Below are 7,386 nucleotides of genomic sequence, written 5' to 3'. Positions count from 1 at the left end.
CTCAGGATGACGGATGAACACGAGGAACTCTTGAGTTATGGCTCGGGATGGCGGATGAACACGAGGAACTCTTGAGTTGTGGCTCGGGTTGGTGAGTGTTGCTAGTGTGAGTGTGTGTGTTGTGGCGTGTACGGATGGGTCCAGTTAGATTGCCCTCCTCAATATTAAGTTGACTAGTTTGGTAGTCTTGGGACGTTACAAATGTTAATCGTATTGGGAACTCCACCTAGCGTTACGGAGAGTGGTCCGTAACATGGTTTCCCACACATGCTCTACCAGTTATGGCTGGTAGGTGTGGAAGCAAGACATCTCGAGGTATTCGTTAGAAGACATAGAACACGAGTAATATGGTGGTGGCCATGTTATGTAAAATCAAAGGATAGGAATTCCTTTGGTGTACTTGTATGATTTATCTGGTGTATATATATATGGGTAATTATAAATGTTTGTGTAATTGTAAGCTCACCCTATCTGCTTGTGTTTGGCGATGATCGTGTACACAGTACATGGGAGCAGATAATGTTGCAGGTGGATCTGGTGAGGCATAGAGTCGGAGCAGGGCTAGTCTTGGGAGAAAAAATCTTATCGGAGTTTTTATGTTTTATGATTTTAAATAAATTGTGATAGTTTATATCACTAGACTTTGATGATTGTAATGAAGTTTATAACTATAGTTTAAAAGTTTTCTCTATGATGAATGAGAGTTTTAAATTTTTCCTCATTTTTGGGAAATGATATTTCAATAAATGAAGTATATTTATTATTTCTTTATTTTATTATTTAAATCCGTAATATCTGGTCGGGATGTTACATCAAGACTCACTCCACTGTTTTACATTATGTTTTTATCATCCAAAGACTTTGTATTGAATGTGCAATTCTTAATTTCATAACTTGTACAACTTACAACATCAAAACTTCAATCCATTTTCTAGCCATATCAAAGTCTTAGAAGATTGTGAATCTTTCAAAACCTCATATTTAAACCTAGGCATGAATGTTATGTTATGCTTCATCAATTGCCATTTCTCTTATTGTCTCGGATGCTTTGTCTTTACAATGCCTTTGGTGTAGATAAGTAAGGGATCACCTCATCAGTTGTTTAATATGTATAGATATTCTTGCAATAGTTCTGCGCAATCTTTCGTTACCACATTCACACCCTAGATGTTGTTACATATAGAACACCTATTCAACCATATTTGGAAGGAACTCCTATCGGATTTGCTTTTGTCATGTAATCTGAACAAAACTCAATACTTTCTTCAGCAATATACCATCATATCATTGAAGTTTCTACATGATATTGATTTTTCATGTACCCTTTCAAAATCTTCATATAGCGGTCAATAGGAAACATCCATCTTAGGTATACTTGTCCACATAACTTGATTTCTCTTACCAAATGAATAAGAAAATGTACCATAACGTCAAAAAAGGATGGAGGGAAAAATATCTCTAGTTGACACCATATGATAATAATCTCGCTTTAAAGGTCATCTAACTTTATAGGATCAATGACTTTACTACAAATTAAAGAGAAAAGTGAACACAAATGAGTTATTGTTTGTCGAACATTTTTGGGTAAAATTCCACGAATAGCCACCACTAACAAGTGTTGCATTAAGATGTGACAATCGTGAGACTTCAGGCCAACAAGCTTCAAGTCCTACATTGATACTAAACTTTTAATATTTGAAGAGTGTCCTTGTAGTACCTTGACACTTTTTAGACAAAGGCAAAAATGTATCTTTTATTGTTTAGACACAATGTAACATGCGGGGGGCAAATAAGTACGCTTACCAACCTACCTTGGTGCCAAGTCTTCGTGGATATTCATTTCAAGCAAATCCAACGGAGCATTTACTCCATCTTTTGTTTTTTCTTAAATGTTAAATAGCGTACCAAAAAGCTATCACACACATTCTTCTCCACATGCATTATATCTATGCAGTGTCTAACCTCTAACTTTGACCAATATGGAAGATATAAGAATATTGATTTTTTTTCTTCCAAGGGCTCGTTGCAGATGATTTCTTGGGGGTTTTCCCAAATACATTATGTATTTTATTAACTTTTTCATTCAATGGAGTTGGTGCATCATCATTCTCTTGATGTCCATTAAATGCTTTTCTAACCTACCTTTATCTTCATTGTTGATTTTCTCATTGTACCATGATAAGCCACACTTTTTCAATCCTTCAAATTATATCCTATACAATATGCAATCATTAGGGCATGCATGTATCCTTTCACTAGTGCAGAATTTCCTTTTTACCTCGCCTTATATGCCTCGGTTGGCAAGGAACAAAGCATATAATGGCGCGGTGGCATTTTTGCAATTCCAGATAAGTTTTAGGCCTCGGTTCAGCTAACACCCGAAGCGAAAGAGTGCTATAGGCTTCGGTTCGCCTAAAACCGGTGCCAAGGGCAATTATAGGCCTCGATTCAAGAAGACCCAAAGCCGAAAAGGGGTTGCATTTTTGAAAAATTGCACTAGCCGTTAGGTGTCTGGCCTCGAGTGGCAGGTAACCGGTGCCAAAAAAGGGTATATAGCCTCAGTTGTTAAAGGAACTGAAGCTATAAGGTTTATTTAGGGTTTCAATTTCGCGAACCCCCTTCTTCTTCCCTGCGCCTCTACAACTCTTTCCTCTCTCTCTCCGCTACAACCTGTAAGACCCGTAGAATTTGATTAATTAAATAAATAATTAATAAATGCGGGTGGGCAAATCATTTATGACATTAAATCATAGTAGGTATGATGTGGAAAAGTACTAGCTCAAGTGGTTGAGAGTACTTTGATTGTGTGTGAGGACTTGGGTTCGAGCCTTATGTATGTTAACTTTGTTATTGTTTTATTATTTACATTTGTGAAGTTATGTTATGGAATGATATGATGTTTGAATTGGGTTGTTAAGCATGAAATACGATTAGTTGAATTGGTTATACTATGAAATGGTGATTGAGTGGTCATGGATTCAAACCTTGGAAAATCCAAACTAAAATCTTAATTTTTTTGGCATTTTGGCTTGGAATTGAATATGAAAGGTTGGGGAGAAAACCCTAGAGTGGGCAGCAGAGAGGTGGCTGGAAAATGGCCATAAGGATGTGGTAAATTGCATTTAACAACTCAATTATGACTTAATTTTCGGGTATAGTAATTAACATAGTTTTAGACACCCTTTAAAAAGAAGGATTTGGCTTAAAGTTAGGGTTTTTGCAAAATTGAGAGTATACCTAAAAATTAAGCATGAAAATCAGAGAGATTGGTGAGGTGGAGTGAGGTTCTGAAGTCAAGTGAGAGCACACCAATAGAGGAGGGAACGTGGTGATCATTGGTGTTCTTCAAAGCAAACCAATTCTTAGCAAAAGGATCTAGGTAAGGGGAGCTGGACTCCGTGGTTTTATTTTAAAAGAATAATAAATGTGATGTATGATAATTGAATGCCTATCTGCTGTTGTATGGTTGAATTTCTGCGTTTCTGGGAAATTTCCAGAAACCGCCTGGCGGGTGATGAATCACAGCCAGGCGTGTAAGACCCGGGAAAATTAAATAGTTATTTAATTAATTATTTAATTAGGACGGGTAGCGAGAACATTTAAAGCAATAAATGTGAGGGACTATGACGTGGAAAGGTACTAGCTCAAGTGGTTGAGAGTACTTTTATTGTGTGTGAGGACTTGGGTTTGAGTCCTATGTGTGTCACTTGGATGTTATTTAAATTATGCGTTTTGTGTGTTTATATATTGAAGGTGCGGTTTGATGATAAACTCTTAGAATTGTAGGACTTATCATGAAATAAGGATTGGTTGGATGGTTTGGTCTTAGTTGGATATGTGCATGAGTGTGGGTTCAAACCTTGGTGAGAACTAAATAATTCCTTTTTGCCAAATTTTTCTTGTGCATGAATGTGGAAGGGTTAGAAACCTAGCAGCCAAGGGAGAGGTAACCTAAGGGCTGGAAAACAGAGAGTTAATTAAACACTTGGTTAGCCTTAGTATCATTTTTTTATTTAAAATTCGTGTAAGTCACTAAAGGGACAATTAAGTGAGAGTGATAGTGAGAGAGAAGGTTAAAAGAGGGGGAAATAGCATTGAGGGTCGTGGTTATCATAAGCGAAGGTTTTTCCAGAGGATTGGGGCTAATAGAGTAAGGTAGTGAGGCTGAAATCGCAAAGGTTGGATGGAAAGCCAAGGCTAGGGAGGTTTTGGTGAAGGGATAAGCATACCAACTCGAATTTAGCAAGGAATCCAGGTTAGGGGAGTTGCTTATTATTTTTTTACTTCGTGTTCGATTGGTTATGTGATATTTGTATGAATGCATGAGTTTCCTTTTCACTATGACGCTGTTCCACGAAAATTCTGGGTCCTCGCCCAGAAATCGCCTGGCGGGCATGTATGTGCCGCCAGGCGGCACGTCAGTGTAACCCTATTTCTGGGTTTTGTTATGAGTTGCTTGGCGGTGGGTTGAATTCTGCCAGGCGGTGCATTCTGGTTGTCGCTATTTTGCCGTGATTTCGTGACTTTTACCTTGCGTTGAGGTCCCATTGGGACATTTATCCTATTTGAATGTATAATTGTACTTGAATGACTTCGTTGTGATGGTATAAATTAGATTGTGATTATAACCCTTAAGAGTTCAATTACGTAGGGGTGTGATTCGCCTCCTTGGAATTTGGAGGTTAGGGATGCCTTAATTAAATCAGTATACTGTTTGGAAATGGATTAGTATCAAGGAATCATGTTATTATTGAATTTATAATGAGTGCTGGTCATTGGAAGGAAGTAGAGTGGGTGGGGTTCACGGGAGAAGCAGGAACACGTACATTGTGGTCTGATTCTGGTGTAGCGCCTGGCGGCTCCTTGCTAGCCGCCAGGCGAGGACGTGAGCAGTCCCAGTTTAAGTGCAGTGTGTGGTTGGTCGTGAGGGAGTTGTGGTAGTTGAATTATACGTAACTATTGGTGAGTGAAAAGAGAAAGATTGATGGGCTAAGGGTACTTTTGGGAGAAGGATAAAATTTACGCAAAAGGGAATATGATACGGTATGTTGGTAGGTATGTTTATGGAATGAAGAGGGAAGAGTAATTGTATTTAGCAATTTGGGTTCTGGGAGTATATTGTTGCATATGTGGTTGGATAACTGTGATCAGGACTTATTGTTCTAGGTATTATTCGTGACTTAAGTGGGTGATGGATGAGGTTGGATTATGTAACATTGTATAGAAATACCAAATTTATGGTGTAGTGAAGGTGCTGGATGGAGCAATGGTGATGTTAAGTTAAAAAAATCTTTAGAGAGGGTGACATTATGGATGCTAAAGGTCAAGTTATGACTGGAGCCACTTAGGAAGTGAATTAAAGATCATGGATCATGTGCAGTGTGAAAAGAGTACACTAAGTTGAGGGTGAAGAATAAGAGATCATGAGTTTCTTGGTGTTATTAGTGGTATAAGTCCATGTACTCATACCCGTGTGAGAAAATTGACAGTATGCAGACCACTGGTGTAGCACCTGGCAGCACGAGAGAGTGTGCCAGGCGATTAGACTAACGTCAGATGTCCCTACACCGTGTGGCGCCTGGCGGCAAGGGTGTGCTCCGCCAGGCGGTGGTGGAAAAACAATGGCGCTGGAAGAGCGCTGGCGCCTGGCGGCGGGCATGTATCGCCAGGCGATCTGGGCCTGTTTCGCTAGGCGGTCTGGAACAGTTTCGCCTGGCGGTGTGTGGGCTGAGCCAGGCAGAAATGTTGTTGTTCTTTGATTTCTAGTGTGTGTTTTAACTAACAATGATGTTGTGCTTGGATCGGGAGATGTTGTGCCATGAGCGGGTAGGTTCATGGATGGTGTTTGACATGTGATGATATGAACGGGGAGGTTCATATCCAATTACTCTCACGTGGGGATACGAGCGAGGTAGGTTCGTATGTTCCGTGCTCACATTGAGAGATGCCACGTGCGGAGAGGTACAGGGGCTGGTGGATCAGATGTGTTGGACTACGGGCGGGCAGGTCCGTAGAGTAGGACTACAAGCGGGGAGGTTCGTAGAGCAGGACTATGAGCGGGGAGGTTCGTAGAGGCAGGACCACGAGCGGGCAGGTTCGTGTGAGCATCAGGTTCCCGAGTCCAAGGCTAACAAATTGTATGATTTGAAGACTGATAAGTCTTGGGGTTAAGGTCTTGGCCAAGAATTATATATAATGAATAAGATGGGTATATGATCTATCTGGTGTTTTATATGCTTGTTATTTTATTTTCTCAGATCACCCTTTCTGTTTGTGTGTGGCGATGATCGTGTAATTCGTTACACGGGAACAGATGTTGATACAGGTGGTGCTGAGGATGTTCAGTTGGCGGAGTGAGGGCTAGCATGGGATTAGAGCTAGAGTCTTTCTCATTTGTATTTCATGTTTTAAATACAAATTTTGGAAACTTGTAACATTTTATGGATTTAATTATGAGATTTGGCGCACTATTTTAATGAATTTAAGTTTTTCCCGCGTTGGGATTGTTATCGAGATGACTATTAATGAATTTATTTCTTTTATTATTTATTTATAAGTAATATTCCCTAGGGATGTTACAAGGCGGCTCATATGTTTTATGCGAGTTTTGGGGTTCTAGAAGGCGGAACCGCCTGGTGGCACACTCTCAACCGCTAGGCGACACGTGGGTTTTTATCAGTTTTTGGGTTTTGGATGAAAGGCCTGGCAGTGTTGATCCAGCCGTCAGGCGACGCGAGTGTTAAGTCTCGATTTTGATGATTTCGGGGTTTTGGGTGATTTCCAATCGGGGGAAACTTTGTGTCAAATCTTGGTGAATGATCAGATGTTCAAATTACTGTTAAATGTTGTGAAATTTGGGTTTAATCGAATGTAACAGTGCAACTAGGTATTAAGGTTGAAAGGTTGGAAAAATTTGATACTGTGAGACCCATTAGTGTGGCAAACTTGAGGGAAAATTTATGGAGTAGGTAATATTGGTATAGCGAATTTTATGGGTGTGAAACTTCATGAAAATTGGGGAGCGAATTGGATTCTTGCGAGTGCAGTGCGAAATTCTGGAATTTCCAGAACTGATGCACCGCCTGGCGTATTGGACTTGCCACCAGGCACCAGTGTAAAGAAAGTAGCTCTGTTTGGCTGTGAGAGAATTGAGGGCCTGAGGTAGTTCACTAGGAGGGTCGGTACATTATGAGGGAGCCTGAAGTCACTGGATTATGAGCCTGTAAAAAGGAAATCATATAACTTGTAGATAGTTAGATTAAGATAAGTATAGGGAATTATGAGGAAGGATTTAGGAAATGAGATTCTGGTATAATGCCTAAAACAGTGTAACTACAATTATGATATGTAGATATGCAGATAGTGTATCACGACAGTTATGATTAA

Source organism: Vigna unguiculata, chromosome 4 (genome assembly GCF_004118075.2).
Source record: "Vigna unguiculata cultivar IT97K-499-35 chromosome 4, ASM411807v1, whole genome shotgun sequence".
Lineage (NCBI taxonomy): Eukaryota > Viridiplantae > Streptophyta > Magnoliopsida > Fabales > Fabaceae > Vigna > Vigna unguiculata.
This window is presented reverse-complemented; position numbering follows the sequence as displayed.